Source organism: Lissotriton helveticus, chromosome 9 (assembly GCF_964261635.1).
Source record: "Lissotriton helveticus chromosome 9, aLisHel1.1, whole genome shotgun sequence".
NCBI classification, from domain to species: Eukaryota; Metazoa; Chordata; class Amphibia; order Caudata; family Salamandridae; genus Lissotriton; species Lissotriton helveticus.
Window position 1 is genome coordinate 203,446,816 of NC_136070.1, and position 21,224 is coordinate 203,468,039.

Consider the following 21,224-nt stretch of genomic DNA (forward strand, 5'->3'; position numbering starts at 1 on the left):
AGTCTTCACCCCTTCACCGGGAATCACCCGCAAATTTCGGGAAGACGCGTGCAATGTCCGAGCCTCGCACGTACCAGGGACTCAGATATGGTGGGGTCCCCACAAGCCCACAACGCTCGGTATACACATCAAATTGGCTACAGGATGAGCTAGACAACGGCCGTCGAAAAGTAGCACAGCTGGGTTTCCATTGCCGACCGGTCAGCTCCTCCCAATCCCCAGTGGCCGATGTTGCAGCAGAAATGGCCGGCCTTCCTCTCACGCCGCTCCCCGGTCCCTAGACCACGAAGGCCGCAGACTGCAGGGGGAAGGAACTATGGCTCCAAAACTCGCCGGGACCACGGAAGCACACCGCCAGCGACAGCATCTCGTCGCATTCACGAATACATAGCGCCAGCTCAGGATGGAGACCAGGATGTAGGCACAGGGCGAGGAGGTTCGCGGAGCCGGGAGCCTAGGCGGCCATCGCGGTCGCTGGCTTGGCTCCTCCTCCTCTAAGGACATTGTTGGTGTTGGTTATGGTGGTGCTGGAGCCTGGGTAGGTGGTGAAGGTCTGGCAGCAGTGGAGGCAGGAGAACTGTCCGTGGGTCATGTTTGGCGTAGTCTGTTGGCAGTCTCTGAGTCTGAGTTGGCACAGCTAATTTGCTTATGAATCTATAGTGTATGATGTAGGAAATATGCCTAGGGCCTAGAAGTTAAATGCCACCTGTGGACTGACGCCTTTATGGTGCCATCCAAAGGATGTCCTGTAAAATATGGCTTCCAGCCTGCCATGTATAGCCTGACTGCAGCAGCCTAAACACTTGCAGTCTAATCAGTCCAAATAACCATTTCTGAAAGGCAGGAAACTCTGCTTTTACATATTATTAAGTCACCCATAATTACACCTTGTTGTCCACAATATTGGGTGTCTAAAATGCAAAAGTGGAACAAGTGTGAAAAATACTGTTGGCATGTTCCTCCAGTATTTAGACCCCCAACAGATATTTTCACTGCTACAGCTCTAGCTGGACCCAAGAAAATGTCAGTTTATACATTTTAATTTTTAGTTTTGACATTAAAATAGTCACTCACTGGGAGGCCACAAGCTCTGCACAAGGGAGTAAAGGGTTTCTCTTCTTAGATTGAGGGGCAATGTGAGATGAACAAGAACTGCTGATAAAGGAGTTAGGGTTGTCCCCCGGAACTATGTGCCTATTGATTAGGGGGTGGCCGGTCGTCATCCCCTGTAGTGTAGTTCCTATTATCCCAATAGGCTCTGCGCATTGGAATAATACCTTCAATAGTATAGGCCTAGACCAGACGTTAACTAGGTCTTCTATTGTCGATATTAGACTTAAAGTTTTGGGTTTGCCAGCTAGCTCAGAGTTCACTAGAAACTTTCTCGAATAGGCAAGGAGGAGTTGAACCTCCCTGAATAGACAAGAAGGGATTTAGTTTCTGACAACCATAGAACATGACAACTTTGCTCTCCCCTAATCAAGAGTGTATCTCTAGAGTCGTGTGAAAACAAAAGACAACTTATTTTACTCAGTCAGTACGTGCATTCTTAGTCTCACCAGATTGTAGAGAAAAGGAAGAGACGGGCGTGTTCAATAAAAGATGTTATTTATTGATCAGTCTCTTTTCTCATACAAGAGAAATGGATCGATATTATCGCAATACTTATGGTTAAGTAAAGTGCATACAATAAAAGCAGAAGTATAAAATAAAACTTTAAAAACATTTATATGGTTTCTAAGCCATAAGGTGGTTTAAAATGGATAAAATAGATACATACACATATACATTTGACTAATCGTACTCAACTGGTGTTTCTAACTACGCCTACCCCGGTGTACCTGACCTAAGCCTAATACGTGGGCGGGAATAGAAATTAGCATTTTAAGTTAAGTTTGTTTTGCCAAGTGACTGACTCATGAATTCTCTGCAAGGGGTTATTCAGTTCTGTACCTTGAATCTAGGATGAATGAGGGATGGTATCTCTCGTCTCTGGTCTCGATATTCCAGGCTGCCTGCGAGGGCTACCCGGAAGCGCCGGAGCTGGATTTCTCGGCAGGAGAAAGCAGCGTCTCGTTCTCAGCACGTCAGGAAGGCGGGGCTGCGCCAGCGGGGTCTGCTCTGCTCTGGGCTTCGGCAAGTCTGGCTGCTCCGATCTCGTCACCACCGCGTGTGTTTGCTTAAGGCAATACCGGTAATATTTATACCTGTAAGGTGCCGAGATTGACGTAAGAATGGACATAGATACGTCAATAAGGATGTCATACGACTTGGTCGTTAGCACATTCTTTTGCTGAAGTTCTCGATGAAATCAAAACAATGGCCGCAGGGTTTTTCCCAGGTTGTCATAGGTTTGATTTGTTTTGAGAACTCCGTATGCCTTATCAGGGGCTGGAGGAATATCGCTTGTCTAATTAGATGGCAAGCGTTATGACCTAATCAGATAACACGTTCCTGTGCCGTAGTGTGGCTTAATCAGATAACGGTTTCTGCATCATGGGATGGCTGCTAGTTAACTTGTTAACCAGAACAGGGTCAGGAATAGGGGGATCGATACAGAACCTATAAGAATACATCACACCTACTCCACGCTAACTATGGCCATGTTTACGAATCTAGGCATAGTAAAACATACTGTAGAGTATCGTGTATACCTTACCACCCCAAAATACATATAATGCATTTCGAATAATGTAATATACGGAAAAAATATTCACATGTACTATATGCACTCAAGCTGTAGAATAATGCTAAAGTAATCACGCATATGTATACATTATTGCTAATTGGTATATGAGAATTTACACATGAAATGGCTCTTAATATAGAAGAAAAAGGTTCGAGACCATTTCATCACAGAATAAAAATAATTATAAACATACCAGCGGGCAGCTAATGTCTATAAAGTTTCTAAAAAATAGAAAATTCTAGTTCTCTAAGAATAGTTCTTACTTTAAGCAGAAGATAAGTGTCCCGAAAAATTTTAAAAATATTTTGGGGCTGCTGAAAAAATCGCTGTCCGTGAACTGGAGGGAAAATTGTCCATGTTATTTTGCTATTAAGTTGAAGGCCAAATTCAGGGTGTTGGGAACGCCGTGTGCTAGCTTGCTTAAAAGTCTCTATTTCTGCTCTGGTGAGAACATCATATCATTTAGACTGTCGAAAAAGCTGTCAACAGCTTCCTGGGAGAGTTCCACTAACTCGGAAAAAGGTGTAACCATGCATTCGTGCGCATGATTGTCTCCATTGACGTTTTGATTAGTATTGCTGACAGAAGGTCGTACCTGATCGATGCTGCTTTCATCTTGAACTTCACTACCCCTAAATCGTAGCGGTAAAGTTTCCACGAATGCCGTCATCAGGATTGGTAGCCGTTGAGGGCAGCACAAAGCATGAGCCTTTATCGGACCCAACAATGTTTCTGCATCCATAGGCGCATCCGATTGTAGCGTCAGACAGGTGTCCAACACGCATTCTTCTCCGCACAGCAAGCACCTCAATACAGGTAAAACACATCGATGCCACATTGGTCGAAATGAAAGAAACCAAGTCATGTTCAGGTCTCTAAGCCGGGATAGTCCCAGGATTTTTGATATCCGGTCCCGGTATCCAATGGCTCGGATTGTTTCTTCCCTTGTCGCAGGTGTTTTGTCTGTGACATGGTTTGCCATAACGAAATATCAGGACCAAGAATAGGATTCCTGCAATTAGTCCTAAAATGAGGGGAAGTCCGCCAAAAATCGAATGGACGAAATCTGGAAAAATACCCAGTATGGCTTTGAATGGTGTTAATTGCGTCAATATTTATCAAGGACCCCCTGAGTGCATGGAAATAGAGTTCCTAGACCAGGGAAAAGCAAATAATTTGATATGTATCAATCTAGGCAACAGAGCGTAACGAGAGGTCGAAATGAACTGAGCTAAAACATTGGTTTTTTGTAAAAAAGGGGAGTTCAATTTTATTCACAAATTATTAAAACACATTGAAATAATAATACACATTTACAATTTACATTAAACACATGTAACTCAATGAATTGAGAATACACAACAACCCTGTTAAAAAGAAGCAAATAATTCAACGAGATGGAAGTTACATAAAATGAACACAATTTTTAAGAGAAAAATGTGGCTAAATTAATCTCTACGCGCGTTTCGGCGAACCAGCGCCTTCTTCTGGAGCAGCCACGATAGTATTTTAAAAACACGAAATATATTGCTGTAATTCGATGACGCAATCTGGTCTGTACGTCCAACGAGTACCCTTTCTTTTGTTTATGTTATGTAGATATTCTATTTTAATTGAGGTTTGCAGATGGATATTCCATAAACATTGATGTGATTCGTTGGTCTCGAATGTTGATATAAATTTGGCCATCGTTCGTGGAAGGAGCATAGAACCCCCGTGTCCGCCGCCGGATTTTTGGAGCCCTGTTGATATCTATTGGACAGGGAGTTATTTTAAAATCATCTGAATCAACCGCCTCTGAGCGCAACCAAAAAGGCAATCATCACAATTAACTATCCCCACATCAGGAGGATCATACCTTTCCAGTTTCACATAAATACGCATTACTGCGGCCACTACTTTTTAACTCCGGGCGGCGGGTCTAAATGAACCCCTACTCCTTAATTAAGGAAATATAGAAATTTATATCAACATTCGAGACCAACGAATCACATCAATGTTTATGGAATATCCATCTGCAAACCTCAATTAAAATAGAATATCTACATAACATAAACAAAAGAAAGGGTACTCGTTGGACGTACAGACCAGATTGCGTCATCGAATTACAGCAATATATTTCGTGTTTTTAAAATACTATCGTGGCTGCTCCAGAAGAAGGCGCTGGTTCGCCGAAACGCGCGTAGAGATTAATTTAGCCACATTTTTCTCTTAAAAATTGTGTTCATTTTATGTAACTTCCATCTCGTTGAATTATTTGCTTCTTTTTAACAGGGTTGTTGTGTATTCTCAATTCATTGAGTTACATGTGTTTAATGTAAATTGTAAATGTGTATTATTATTTCAATGTGTTTTAATAATTTGTGAATAAAATTGAACTCCCCTTTTTTACAAAAAACCAATGTTTTAGCTCAGTTCATTTCGACCTCTCGTTATTCTCTGTTGCCTAGATTGATACATATCAAATTATTTGAATGGTGTTAATGCCATTGAAAATACTGTCTTAAATACTTTTGAGACTCCACTGGTATCAGAAATATTTAAGATTTCATTCAGGATTTCTGCGAAATGTATGGGGGAATTAGTTGATAACAATGAGTGAATCTCTGCAGTCGTCCTTGCGACTAGGAGATCATACGTTTCTTTTGATGACGTGAGTCTGGTCGGCGTCTGAAGAAGCACTGTTTTCATTCTGCTTAAAGTATCTATTCGAATAGAAGTAATTTTCAAGTTAGGCCATGCCCTTGCCTCCCTGTCTGGAAAGGAGCTGGGGAACAATGAGTGTCCACAGCACATGACCTTCGCAGTCGTAGTTACAAGATAAGGAGTCCCGGGCATAAGACTACAACATCTGCGATCCACAATTAGAATGTAACTCCCATTATAGAGTCTTTTAAGGAATGGTTCTATCTCTGTTGCAGGTGCGCCTAGCTGGTGACATGAAAGGTTATTAGAGTTCCCTTCACAAGCTCCATGCAAACTAATTCCATTACACAGAAGTGTACCGCTTAGTGACATCGCACAATTATTGCCACTAAGAAACACTTTCTGTCCTTTATTACTGACACATGCATGTGAATAGGGCAAGTTCCATGTTGTCTTAATGTACCCTTTTCCCAATTTTTCGTACATGCCAGCCTGTATATATTTTTGGCAGTATTGAAACCTGAAGGTTGATATTGAAATATTAATTATCCCATGTATTATCCATTCACTGACAGGTCGTTCTGACATTGTCACTGGTAATCTCTCGAGTTTCTCAATGCTCAGGATTGTATAATCAGCACCCTTTTGTGCCATACTGATTTGTTTATCAGTAAGGTTAAAGATATTGAATAGTGACGTTGTGTTGATTAAACGCCAAGGCACATAGCCTGAACGCAGATTTTGTAACGTCCAGCCAAGCTGTCCAATAGAACGCAATTGAGACTGACCGTGTTGTAACAACAGTAAGTCTTGCGATATTATGTCGATTGCTGAAGACACAATGCTGTCCAAAGAAAAAATTCTGGAGGACAGAGTCATTAACCCATTGTCCACTACAGAAAGTGATTTTTCCAAATTAATACGGTCAATTTCCCGTATACTTTCTGCTGTCTCAATTTGAGTTACCTTCCAGGCCTCATTGTAAGCTGCATATACAGAGGCTGCTATGAAGCGTTTTTGACGCTGTTTGCGCGGTCCCATAATGAAATCACGCAAGTCAGCACCATCAGTAAGTAAAGTTAGGTGTTGCTTAATTTCTGTCAGTGTGGAAGTTTGTAGCCATTGAAGGCATAATTTGCCCACACTGTAGGTGGTTATTAGCCCTGGGTGTTGTCTTTGGGAATATCTAGGGTCTGGCCTGGTCAATTTGAACCCCTGTTTTTTGTTCAGGAATATGTCTTGACAGTTATTAGTATCTGTGGGCCAGATCAACCACTGTTTCCAATCAGGATGTGTTCTGTTTTGGTTTAATATATAGTTTACGTCTATCTCTTCATCTGTAGAGCTATTGCTGTCCATTGTTGGCTTTGGAATAGACGGTTTATTTAAGTCTTTGATTTTGGCTAAGCCAAGACAGGTGGTTTGTTGAACAGTGTCATTTAAAAATATAATTTGTTCTGGGATCATGCAGGCTCTAAACAATGATTCTATACCTTGTACTTGCCATTCTTTTGTACCCCAAACACTTTTAACTTCAACATTTGTGTCCCAATAATCAAAACCAAAAGTATTCATTTGTTCAAAAAATGAGTCTGAATATATCAATTTCGTGTTTGTTAGCATGGTCTTTGTCCCTGTCTTATTTGACAATTTGAAATAAAATGTTTCAGCATTACTTGTGTTGAACCCTGAAAAGTATGAATATTTGTCGTAAAAGGTTCTTGAGCTTCCTTTTGGAGGGGTTGCACAATGTTCCCATTGATTATAATTTAAAACATTTCTAGGTTGTGCAGATTTATGTAGAAAATGGTTACCATAGTGGTTGTAACAGTACATACTATCATAATTAGTCGAACCCTGCAAATAATCATGTTTGGTAAATTTAGCAGACATCACTAAGTCAGACATCATATTATTTATACTTTCAAAGTCCCAATCATCAGCAAATGAGCTTGTTTTTACAAAGTCACTCAACGAGATCTTAATTTGGTGTGGATATTTCAGGATCTCAACCGGAACATAAATTTCGTAGTCAGTATTGTCCCATGCTACCCCACCCGGTATAGGATTGGCTGTGAAGTTGACCGAAGAAAGTTCTCTTTTCTCGACGTGTGAAGATGTGTGTGGCTTGAGGATCAAGTTGATTTTCTGACTTGCTGTGTCCATTTTAGCATATTTTCCCTCAATGAAGCGTCCCAAAGTTAGTACCATGATGAGCCAAAGTATGAGGATAAATGCACCAAAGCCCACCCAAAATTCAATCCATGGAGAAATCAGATATGTTTCTTTCAGCTGTTTCAAAAGTTCTTTAGCTTTATCTTTAAAGGTGTTTGTTGATGGCTGTGTTTTTGATTCACTTAGGTCTTCAGAGGAATCATCGAAGTTTATGAAGTAGCCGGATGCAGTTCTGTCAATTGTTCCAATTGCTTCAGGATTACTGTTTCTTGCATATTCGTTTGTTACTTCATTGTAGGTTGGTGTGTCTCTACTAAATCTTTTTATTTGGGTTTTCAGAGGTTTAAGTTCCAATGCATTGTTGCATAGTCCTTGTTGTTCTTCTGTAGGCGTTTCGAATGTGATTAGCCTCTTAGTTTGGACCTCTGTATTGGTAGCAAATCTTGGTGTTCTACTACTTATCGGGAGTCCACTTGGCCTACTGTTTGTTATCGGCCACATGATTGTGGTTTTACCAGGTCGATGGATACAACTCGGTTCTCCTTTTTACCAGCAAGCGGCGGTAGTACAACTGATCTTGTCCCGTTGATAGACAAGACAGGAACTGCTTTTCTGTAAGAAGGCCCAAATTCCTTCTTTACCGCGATCTTTTCTCTGACTAGATCCCCGACTTTTGGAATCCAGACAGGTCTTGCTGGGACAGGTGGTGGTTCTTCAGTGGTTGTTGGCTGCTGTTTCAACTTTATGTTGCTCAGGTCTTTTCTTGTTTTGTTTAAGTCCTGCAAAATAGCCAAACGATCTTTGATATCAAAGCTTTTTTCCTTTACCACTGAAGTCTGACTGTCAAGATCTAAGACTAACATCCTAGTTCCAAACAATAATTCGTACGGACTGAATCCCTTCAGAGAATTTCTTGGCAGGTTATTTAGACTACGTTGGGCACTTATTAGATGTTTGACCCACCCAGCTCCCGAACCTAATATCCTTTCTGTTATAGATAGCTTTATGCCTTGGTTTTTTCTTTACACCATCCCGTATCCCTCAGGAAGGAAGTGAGAAGAATCCCGCATCGCTATGCTCATTTGGCCGTGCTTCCCCACAAGCTTGAGGGCTAAAGTGAAAACATTGGTCAAACGTAGCATGCTCCTAACGTATATGCCATTTAGACTCGGAAATCTTTGTATAACAGTCCAGACGTCAGCCGAGTGCTGGGGATCTACATTATAAGTGGAAACTAGCCTGTATATGTTAATCGGACGCTTTGCTTTTTACTGCTGATCCTTTCTGGAGTGAAACGCCACGGTAGTATACCGTTTCTCTCGCCACTGCGATCTCTGTTGCAGTCCGGGCATTTTTTTACAAAAATGTGATGCTGCAGGCTCATGCCTGGCCACCAGTACACTGATTGTAGTTCTTCCAGAGAATCTTTTAGTTTGAGGTGTCTGAGACCCTCGCCCATATGTGCGTCTGCAATTAACAAAGTTCTCCTGTCCATGTTTGGAATTACTCTATCCCCCACTCCAGGGATTCGAGCAAAAGGGACGGAGTTTGCATCAATTATGTATGTATAATTGAGTGGATAGTTGATCGGTAGCGCTGAGCAGTCGCCTTTTGATGACGTTTTTACCGCCAGCACTGTTTCACCGTCAATGTATTTCATTGTACGCTTTTTTCTTGCTACGGAAGCCGATTCAGTTGCTACCGCTGTGGCTGTCTTAGCCAATGAATTCCCTGCAACGTGAACGCCATCACGCTGATGACTCAGTGAGTGTGTCACGTGAGTCTTTGGTAGTTCTTTCTGTAAAATAACTATTTGTTCCCAAAGCAGTTTTTGCTTTATTGTTGCACCTGTGTCATCTTTGTAACCGTTTTGAATCCATTTCTGCAAATCGCTGTTATATGATTTGACGCAGTAATACGAATCGGACACTATAAGTGTCGGGAATTCGCGATCTGCATTATCTAGCGCCATTTTCAATGCTATTATTTCAGTCTGTTGTTCTGAATTGGTTTCTACTGAGTGTGTTTTTGTTAATAGAGGTCTTAGTTTATCTCCGCGCCACACTTCTTTTGTAATCTCACATGTGGGGTTGTATGCTTGTTCTCCCCAAACGGAGGGTTGAGCATGTCCGTCTGTATAGATTACACAAGCGTACTGTCGTAAGGGCAGAATGTCGATTGGCAGAGGGAATGTTCTTTCATATTCTAGATTTTTCAATTCTTTTAATTCTGGATCAAAGTAGTATTTTACTTTGTCCGTTGTAATTGAATTCACCCATTGTATCCATTCCGGATTCAATGCTGTTGTTGGTAAATTACACGGTGTTGTTAATGCCTCAAAGGCTGATTCTGCTGTTCTGACTGTGATGTGTCTACCGTCAGCTTTATCTTTTTCTCTAGCTATTGCGGTTTGAACTGCATGAACAATGTTTTCTTTAATGCTGAATTTCTTTTCAGCTTCTGTGTACAAGTGTGATTTGAATGCAATTGGTACCTTTTCTCCCTCGTTAGAGGTCAGGTATGTGAATCCGCATCTTCCTGGGATGACTCGAATCACAAGATTGCGTGTGTTATCACGTGTTTCTAATTTTGTTTTTATTAACATGTCACTTTGTAAGGATCTCAGAATTTCTGTGTGTTTTTGAGTCCAATTTGTTCTTTTAAAATCTGGTTTTATTAGATCATAAAGGGGCTTGACCCTTTCTGCGTAATTTGCAATGTATGTTCTTCCGAAATTTAGGAAGCCTAGAATTGACTGTAGGTTTTTTAGTGTTCTAGGTGCTTGGAGTACGGCACATTTCTCTAGGAAATTGTCAGCCAGGCTTTTGCCTTCACTTGATAATTCATATCCTAAGAACAGGACTGTTAGATGGGCAATTCTAGATTTGTTAAAGTTGAATTTGTAACCCTCTGCTGCGAACCCAAGTATTATGGTGTTCACTCTCTTCAAGTGAGTATCCAAGTCATCATCTGTTAGGTATATGTCGTCGACATACGATAATGCTTCGTCATCATATGTTTGTAGTAACTCTGTTACTCTCGCTGAGAATAATCCTGGGCTGTTCTTGAACCCTTGGGGTAACCGACAGAATTGTTTTTGAGCGCCATTTATTGAGAACGCGGACAAATATCTGCTCTCTGGTGCTATATTTTGACAAAAGAATCCATTAGAGATGTCTAATGTTGTTTTGTATTTTTTGCGCACTATGTTATTCATTAGCGCTGCACTATGCGAGTTTTGCACTGCAAAAGTTTTGCAACATGAGTTAAGGTGTCTGTAATCCAAAACTAGACGATATGAATTGTCTGGTTTGGAGACAGGAAACAAAGGGTTGTTCATTTGTGAGGTGCAAGTTTCAATCACCCCCTGGTATTCTAATTGATCTAGGATTTCTTTTACCTGTTTTTTAGCTTCTTGCTTAATTGGGTACTGTCTTTGTGCAGTAGGTTGTGATTTTAACTGGATTTTGTGAGGAGGAGAGTCCTCATCCCATCCTACGTGATTTTTATATAAAGCAGGAGCTTGAGCTACTGCCCACTTTCTAGCAAGTGTGTATTTTTTATGAATTGGGATATGATTTGAGAAGGCAGGCATAATTATTTCTTCGCCATGAGGGCAGTCCCTGACAAACTCTGGTGGCCAGTCTTTTTCAGCTAGAAGGATGTCATAGCCCTTGGAGAGATTATCCCAAAATAGTCCCCTTATTTTTCTAGTCTTATCCCCTTCTATACGTAAAGTTATTTCATATATTTTGTGAGGTTTGCTAACTCTGGTGTCTGCAGTTTCCACTTGAAAATATTCATTCGTGTCCACTGTCTCCAGATGATTCATAAGGACTTTGCGAGCTATGCTCACTTCTGCTGCGCTGTCTAGCATTGTCTGAGCCCATTCTCCGTTTTTCAGTTGTGTCCTCAGTATTCTCGGCATTGTTAATTACTTTAATACTGGCTACCTTCTTTTTTGGAAATTGTAATTTCTTATTTGGATGAGCAGGTTCCTTGTCTTTGGACTTGACGTGCCCTTCCCTGGGTTCCGATCGTCCTCTTCTTTCCGATTTCTGCGAGGAAGTCTGAAAAGATTGAGAGGGACGTGTATCAAAATCTTGATATCTATCCGGTTTCTTTATATTATCCCTATTTCTAAGGTTGTATTTTTTCACAGAGGGCTCACTTTGGGGAGACTTGGGTCCTTGGTCCGGAGATCTTTCTCTCCGCCGAGGAGACCTTCCTCTGGACTGGAATTTCTTTTCTTTTGGATTGGATTGTTTGTTCCCATCCCAGTTCTTCTTTTGACTGTTTAGATTATTTTTAATAAATATTTTTTCAGGACTTTCAATCAGTTGGGGTTTTACTGGTATTCCACCTAAACTATCTCTACCTAGTTCCTCATAGGATTTTTCTATAATTCTGGCAATTTCAGCTGGTTGGTCTGCTATATCTGTTTCGTTTAACCTTTGGCAGATCGCCACGTTTGCTGCTTCTCCCTTTATATTGGCTAGTAATATAGCCGAGACCTGCTTGAAGTCTTTCAGTAATTTCATACCAAGAGTTAAAGCGGGTTCTGGATCGTATTCGTCTTGAATTTGTTTTAGCACATCTGGTATTACCAAAATGGATGGAACACCATGCGTTTTTGTGTAAATGGAAGCAAAGACTGTACCCCAAGTGTCACAGTCCTCCACGTGTGGTGCGATTCCCATTGGAAGACAGATAGTCAGAATCCTGTGTTTATCCACAGGAGTGGTGTCTGGAAACACCGCCTCTATTTGGGTGATTTTTTGTGCTAACCAGAATGGTATTTGTTCCCTTTTAGCTGGTACTTTACCTAGGCAGGACTGTATGTTCTGTGGTGTAATTTTATTTGTGTTCCCCTGATGAGGGGTCAGCTGTGGAATTTTAATTGCTGGTTGGATTGTTGAAGTCCGCATTACATATTGGACTAATTGTCTATGTACTTTTATTAATTGTTTTAGTTGTATTAGAAGATCTGCTGCAGACATTCTTTCGATGTCTGGATGTGGTGTGTATCCGGCTAGGACCGGCCACGTTGCTCCTGGTCTACCTAATGGACCGAGCCTGGTGATGTGATTGTTGTGTTTTAGGGCGCCATTAAACAAGAGCGCGTGCTCTTGAAATTTAAGTGGTACTTCCACCTCCTCAAAAGGAGTGTATTCATCAGGAGGTTCCTCTGTTTTGTAATAGTGGAAGACCTTTGTTACAGCATTTGCTGCTGGAAAGTGTATCCATGAATAGAATACCTCTGTCTGCCGATATTCGTGTGCCTCTATTACGAATATGACTGTGCCACCTCTAGGTGTCAGTCCATTTTCTATAAGTTTTAAAGTTATAGATTTCCTTTTGTTGACCGGGATGAGTATTATATCCGGGTCTGCTTCTTGCATAGTATTATCAGCTGCTACGAGTTCAGCTGCTACTCTAGCTATCTCTCTTTCTTCTTCAGTGTCTGACATTCTACTGTCAGGAAGGTTATTTTGTTTGTTTGCAGATCAGGTTTCTTATGGGAACAAAGATTAGATGCACAATATTTTGGAACAGTGTATCCTTCAACGTTGACTAAACCAAGAACCATACATAGGAGTTTCCTCCTGCGAGGTTTGGCGGATATGACCTTTCACCCACTCCAGACGTCTTTGGAGTATTATGGGAAAAAAGGGGTCTGAGTGAAAAAGCACGACTGAGTTACTCTAATGTCTTGCGTTAGTTTTATCGCCTTTCCAAACGTTTGGGCGCCATGTAGTGTAGTTCCTATTATCCCAATAGGCTCTGCACATTGGAATAATACCTTCAATAGTATAGGCCTAGACCAGACGTTAACTAGGTCTTCTATTGTCGATATTAGACTTAAAGTTTTGGGTTTGCCAGCTAGCTCAGAGTTCACTAGAAACTTTCTCGAATAGGCAAGGAGGAGTTGAACCTCCCTGGATAGACAAGAAGGGATTTAGTTTCTGACAACCATAGAACATGACAACTTTGCTCTCCCCTAATCAAGAGTGTATCTCTAGAGTCGTGTGAAAACAAAAGACAACTTATTTTACTCAGTCAGTACGTGCATTCTTAGTCTCACCAGATTGTAGAGAAAAGGAAGAGACGGGCGTGTTCAATAAAAGATGTTATTTATTGATCAGTCTCTTTTCTCATACAAGAGAAATGGATCGATATTATCGCAATACTTATGGTTAAGTAAAGTGCATACAATAAAAGCAGAAGTATAAAATAATACTGTAAAAACATTTATATGGTTTCTAAGCCATAAGGTGGTTTAAAATGGATAAAATAGATACATACACATATACATTTGACTAATCGTACTCAACTGGTGTTTCTAACTACGCCTACCCCGGTGTACCTGACCTAAGCCTAATACGTGGGCGGGAATAGAAAGTAGCAGTTTAAGTTAAGTTTGTTTTGCCAAGTGACTGACTCAAGAATTCTCTGCAAGGGGTTATTCAGTTCTGTACCTTGAATCTAGGATGAATGAGGGATGGTATCTCTCGTCTCTGGTCTCGATATTCCAGTCTGCCTGCGAGGGCTACCCGGAAGCGCCGGAGCTGGATTTCTCGGCAGGAGAAAGCAGCGTCTCGTTCTCAGCGCGTCAGGAAGGCGGGGCTGCGCCAGCGGGGTCTGCTCTGCTCTGGGCTTCGGCAAGTCTGGCTGCTCCGATCTCGTCACCACCGCGTGTGTTTGCTTAAGGCAATACCGGTAATATTTATACCTGTAAGGTGCCGAGATTGACGTAAGGATGGACATAGATACGTCAATAAGGATGTCATACGACTTGGTCGTTAGCACATTCTTTTGCTGAAGTTCTCGATGAAATCAAAACAATGGCCGCAGGGTTTTTCCCAGGTTGTCATAGGTTTGATTTGTTTTGAGAACTCCGTATGCCTTATCAGGGGCTGGAGGAATAGCGCTTGTCTAATTAGATGGCAAGCGTTATGACCTAATCAGATAACACGTTCCTGTGCCGTAGTGTGGCTTAATCAGATAACGGTTTCTGCATCATGGGATGGCTGCTAGTTAACTTGTTAACCAGAACAGGGTTAGGAATAGGGGGATCGATACAGAACCTATAAGAATACATCACACCCCACCCACATGCTAGGGCCAACAATAGATATGCCACATTATTGCACCATTCTCCAAATATTAGACATGAGAGGGACCCTCAAGTACTGGACCTGATCCATCTTGTACCCATATTAAAGAATTGGACTCCAAGGGAAAATGGGCTGACGTCCATTGTGGTTACAGGGACACAACAGCCTCTAAATCTGATTACAGGGACACAACAGACTGAGGTGACAAGTTGGCCAGTACTGATTGGACTCAGACTGGATTCTGCTTGTGGTCTTTGCTCGAGTCCTCTTCCCAACGTGCTATTTGTGAAGTCATGGAAGCCTTAGAGGTACCAAAATGAGCTGTTCCAAAAACCCTGAAAGGTTGGGATTTAGAAAAGCTGTCAGGGGACGTCATGCCACAGATGTCTGATTGCAATGTGTCTTTGTAGAATATAGCTTTCAGTGCTGGAAAATGTTGAGAAAGTTAGAAGGTAAAATCTTTGTCAAGGATAAAACCACTTGGCATATCCGACCTCAGGCTCTATTGTGGTCAGTATGAAATTTCAAATACGTCTCTTTCTTCTGCATAGTTTATTTAATTGTTGTCATTTTCATGTCATTATGTTTAAGAAATGTTACTCTATTTTTCTAATTTGGTTTAGATTTTTTAAATGTTGTTGTTGTGCCAATGGTACAAGGGGGTCGAGCACATGTTAATTTAGTGACATTGGCTTCACCCTGACAAGTTAGTGTCATTATTTTCTGAGGTGGATGTTCACCCACCCAAATTATTTCTTACACTCTACCTCTATACAACTCCAATAACAACCAGACATGACAAGCATAGTTAAAAAGGAGACAACATGAGAATAGGAAGGATAAGAATGACATATTTGACCATAATTTTCATGACAAAACGCAGAAATACAAACCATATTTTGAATTAGATTTCAATTATTTTCAGTTGTATTGAATTTGTACCACATATGTCTTTGATGATACATTGCCTGACTACTAAAATCGTCGGGCAAGGAAAGCTAATGGCTAATTGGCTGTTTTTGTCTGTCCACTGAGGAATTCTGGTAACAAGATATTAATTTAGTGTAATGCATTCAGTTTACAGGCGCTATATATATATATATATAGTTATATATATATATATATATATATATATATACTCCCTTGTTGCCTCTCACAACAGTTCAAAGCAGTCGAGAGGGAGTGCCCACAAGAAAACTATGCATGGACTAATAGTAATAGTAATAGTAATGCTCTACCCTGTTGAATGTATATTATTTTTCTGCCTGGTGTCTAGCTTGAACGAATATACCCAGTAGTTAATGTCTGTCATTGTATTTGTGGGATCTTCACAGGTGTTCTCTGAGATTTTTAGTTAAAATGAAAAACCCATTGAATGGAATACTTGAAAAAGATTTCATCATTGGTATAGTTCTGACTAAATAACAGGGGTTATTTATATAGGAAAGTGTGTTTTTAAATATTGGAGTTGATTGGCATGCCTAGAAAGGAAATACTTATTGACGGTTTTCACAGGATATTTGAATGAAGAAATAATGTAGCAAGCTTCCCCTTGGTGAAAGGTTTAGTTTTCAGGACTGATGCAGTCCCAGGATGAAATTTGATGATTTGTGTAATGGCTGTTTTTTGTGCATTACACTGGCTGTTGGTAGCAGCTCAGTTTTTCATGTTTTACTTACTAGAAAGATACATAGGATGAAGTTTGTGTCACGGCCAGCATGGTGCTCAGAAGTTAGTGGTTTGAAACCATGTGTACTGAATTCAAGCAAACACTATCTTTAATCATTGCATGTAGTTTTTCTAAGATCCCTCTTATTCTGTCTCTGCAATGTTTAAGGTTACCACATATGCTTTGCCATATTTAAAGATTAAAATAGGTGTTTCAATGCATTTTCTAGGGATGCCATCAGTGGAAGCATGTGGCATGCTGCTCTCTTTAGAAGACACTGAAAAAACATAAGTGAATAACTTCAAATGCAACTATGCCACCCACTAAATAAATGTTGATGTACAATAAAAGGCCATCGATGGATGTCTTCCTTGGATTTCAGGGTATGTGAACATAAATACTATCAATCCTTTTTGTACTTCATACTTCTTATATAAATGGGATAACATTCTAAAATGTTTAATACATTTACAGAACATTTATTTTGAATCACACACGTTTGCAGATTCCCAGATCTGGGTTCCTATGGTTATTTTCATGCAGTACTATTTTATTTTAAATGTTATAACTACGCAACAAAAAAGTACACATTTCTGTTAGTTTTATGATTTGACTACATAAGTTATCCTTTTTTTCCTGAGTGAGGCTTTAATGAGATGTGTTCTCATTATTATTCTTTTGAACTGTTAGGGACAGATTTACAAAGATACATGCAATTTGCACCAGGCATAAGTAAAAGTCTTTGTAATTTAAACCTTTTCAGATTATTTATCGAAATGTCATTCCCAAACACAAGTAATGTATGACTATTATAAGAAAAATTCACATGTAGTTATAAGATTTGGGAACTAATATAAATTCTAATATACCCGGTCATTGTAGCTGGAAAAGCACAAAGTGTATCAAAATTGTGCTGTGAACACATAGAACTCCTTAGTAGGAGACACTTTCACTTTTTTGGCTATCATAGATGAATTTGTTTTTCTAAGTACACTTCATTTGTAAATCCATCCAGTATATGAATGATTGTCAAACATATCTATATCTTAAAAACATACACAGGGTATTTTATTCTAAAAGAGTAGTCTAATCTTTCTCAGCTATGCCGGGTAATTCATTTGGAGGCCTTTCACCCTACAAGCCTCTACAGTTTAAAGTCTGCTTTAATTTCTTCCATGTCAACCCGAGAATATGAAGGAGAATTTGATGCCAAGATAAAACTAACAGTTGCAATCTACCATTAAAGGGAAAGGGTGCAGATTGTAAAGTGTGTGTGTTTATAAACATTTTTAAATGTGGGTGTGAGTACCTGCTTCCCTAAAGACATTCCCCTATAGATCCCAAGGACAAGTCTTTTTTATATGTTGTCAAATCTTCTTAGAAGAATATTTGAATAAGAATTCTACTGTTTCTTTTTGTGTTCCTATTTTAAATACCTGGTACTAGAATTCCTGATATTATTATCAACATCTTAGGGCCTGATTACCATCTTGGTGGACATGGGTACACCATGACAAATGTGAAGGATATCCCGTAAGCTGAATTACCAATTCCATTATAATCTATGGAACTTGGAATACAGTGGACGGGATATCCGGCATGTTTATGATGGTGTTACCCTTCCACCAAGATCGTAATCAGTCCCTAAACTCCACTGAATGACTGGAATATCAGTTTATTTGCAATTATCAAAGGTCTAATGTCAGAAATGGTGTTAATAATTTGAATGGGAACTCCTATACCAGCTCAATAACCACTGTTGTTAGATCAAACCATAGTTCATAGAGAATCTCTCCTCAACCCTGGTAGCCATGGCACAAGAAGCAGGGAATTTTAAAGTTAAGAACACATCACAATTAAATCCCTAAATCAACTTCAAAACCAGAGAAAACATTTATTAGCAAAACAACACCAAGATCGTCAAAATAGATGAAAAGGAACTGGAGATTTTTTGTTAAACTTTGAGGCAAAAAGCAACAAATAATAATCATGTACTATGGACAAAAACAGTTTGTGGTGGCCAAAATCCTAGGAGCAATTTCAAGATGATAACAACGGAGTGGAGGTCAGATATATCAAGCAGTTGCCCTAGTCAAAGGTTAAGCCTTTATACTTAATCTGTAATTTCTGGGAAACCTTCTTTGGTTCAGGCCCTAGCTCCTCAATTTCGGCTTCTGGTACCACGTCTCTGCCCAGGCAGGTCTTCTGCAGGGTTGAGTTCTCTTTACTCAGCAGGGCCTTCTTTGACTCAGGAGTCCTTCCCCCCTTTTTTTTACCTAAAGCACATAAACAGGAGACCAACCACTTGAACTTTGGAGAGCAGTTCCAGCCACTCAATACCAGCAGTTCACGAGTCCTTGTGCGATTCCTCTTCTTCCAGCAGTAGTGAGACTTTTTCTTTCAGCTGGGAAATTCTTCATCAGATGGAGTCTTCCCATGTCCAGGATTATTCTGCAGAAATGGTGGGTGAGGTGCCAGATTTATCCTGTACACTTACAGGTGATTGAAGAAAATCGGCTACCTAATTATAACTATTTTCTTACAGTCCCCATATCCTTTTGCAGCAGTTCTTGTCTGCTTTACAATAAAGGTACCCAGGATCCCATCTATCAAGTAGGGCGGAATTTGCGTAATCGCGTTACGCAAATCTCCGCGAAACGGTAAAAAATCTCTGCGAACACGCAGAAATTCCACGGAATTACTTATTTGTGATGCTTTTTTACTGTTCACGATCGGTGTTTGCGTGCTCGGGGAGAAATATCTCGTAAACACGCATTTTGAGAATGCGAACAAGCAAAAAGTTTCACAAATTTTGGGCAATTTCGCGTTCTCCGCGAAAAGAGAAATTCCGCAAATTCCGCAAATTCCACGAGAGGAACGGATTTTGCCGCCCATGCCTACTATCAACATATCAGGACCCAGCTAGACCTGCCTGCAGCTTACTAATCACTCCCCTACTGAATACTGGTTTCACCCTTTTACTGTGCTGCAGCATGATTATCTATGAGCGTCCTGGAGATGTACACAGCAGAGAGATTCTGGGAGAAACTCTGGCATCAAGTATCTGTATACACCATCCACTCTGAAGTGTGACAGGTAGACAAGGCATAGTTAGACACCTGGGAGTCTGAGTAGTCTTGTTGGTGAGGTTAATGGTTACCTCTTTTACCTTCCCACTAGGAAGAATGATGTTCATGATGTTTCTGAACCTCACAAGGGACATCAAAAGCTAATCACCTCCCTGGCATCTCCATTTCAAAACAGGTAGTGCTATAGCTGCCCTGTGTTCTTCCAACTGCTTCAGTCCGCTCCTACAAAGCTATTGACTGCTAAGTGGTCACCAATAACACCCCTTTGCCTTTACTGGACTCAGGGCAAGGCCTTGTTCTCTCAGCCAGGGTGGTAATCTTTCTCTGTGAAGGATTTGTATTCCAGCACTGGATGTACCAGCTCTGTTTCAGGCAACCCATTTGTATACAGTTGCATTTTTTGCCTATATAACTAAATATCAGATTTCATCATTATTACACGTTTTGAAAATTAAGCATGAAATAACATTGAAGTTCTTTCATGAGGGGAGAAAGTCAATAAACATTGTTCTTCCACCTAGGCCCATTAAGGAAAATGATAGACAGGCCTACCCATTGAAGAAGCTTTTGATTTCATTTCACTGTGAAATCAAAATAATTAACGAATAAAACCAGGGTAATGGTTTACTAGCCAACATTAGCAAAAGAAAAATCATGTCCTTCAGGAGGAATGTACAGAAATTCAAATCCATAAGTCTAGCTGGGATTTAATTTGGATAGGTGCCTAAAACATGCACATTACCTTTATTCTCTAAAAACAAGGCCATTACTGTCACAAAAGCGTTAAAACAGTGTGTGCAATCATACGTATGGCATTCGATCAGGGCCACTATAACAGCCTATTGGGCAAAAGTGATTCCACTCCTGACTTTGATAGTTCTAAATGAAATGAAAATAGAACTAATTTTCATTCAAAGGGTACACCATTTATTTAATCTATGAAATTCAACCCCACATGCAATGATCAGACTAAACTGAACCTTCCATGAATTGAGGTTGACTACCTGACTCAGAAAATTATTTCTGTACTTGTGCCTCTGCAAACGCGGACTCCTTGAGAGGAAAGATATATCCAGAATTGAGACAGAATTCATCGGTCGACTCTTGCCTTTTCCCTGATCAGATCACTGCAGCTCTCACAGATCATAATTTGCCATCCATTAAGGATCTTTTGTTGTTGCCTCGGGTAACTTGCAAAAAATATATCAGGGAAGCCTCCCGGAGTCATTCCACTTGACAGACTTCTTAAAAATATCAACCTACAAGCATACAGAGTTACTAATGGAATCCTATTTTCACCCTAACCCGAAATATATTGATTCCAATTTAGAGGCAACAATAAAACAAAAGTTCCTGAGATTGCAAATATTTTTTATCCAATTGAAATATATCAAAGCCTTTGGAATTCTAATTCAAGTTCTCCTGCTTGTAGACTTTGTAATTATCGAAATTAATCTCTGGATCATATTGTCCATCTCTGCCCCAGGCTGAGTGATGTCTGTAGTAAATATTTGTTACCTTCCTTCAAGCAGCTAGCTTTGGACACTTTAAAACAGGCTGTCACAGCTTGTTTTCAAATACAATCAAACTCATTTATTGGGAATCTGACATGATTTTGGGAAATAACTTATAAACTAAAAGCCAAAGACAGAATAACTAATTAGTGTGCAAAAATAACAGCATAAATTGTATGCACCGTATAACAGCATGACATCTTTATTAATTGTGATCTCTATATATGACAATCTGTCATAGAGTGATATTTTATTGTTACCTTTTTACCGGTTTATGTTGTTTCAAATATGGTATATTGTAATGAATGTTAAAACCTATGCAAT

General features: G+C 40.1%; 1 protein-coding gene across 3 annotated transcripts in view; it reads left to right on the forward strand.

Moving 5' to 3' along the window:
- Window positions 1-21,224, forward strand: part of LRFN5 (leucine rich repeat and fibronectin type III domain containing 5) — a 1,086,380-nt gene that overhangs the window by 254,942 nt on the left and 810,214 nt on the right. For 2 of the 3 annotated variants that reach the window (XM_078659745.1, XM_078659746.1), the window contains exon 3: window positions 16,527-16,680. The exons of the other annotated variant lie outside the window; for it this stretch is intronic. The gene's annotated coding sequence lies outside the window, so the exon portion shown is untranslated. The remainder of the gene's footprint in view (window positions 1-16,526; window positions 16,681-21,224) is intronic. 3 annotated transcript variants of the gene reach the window in all.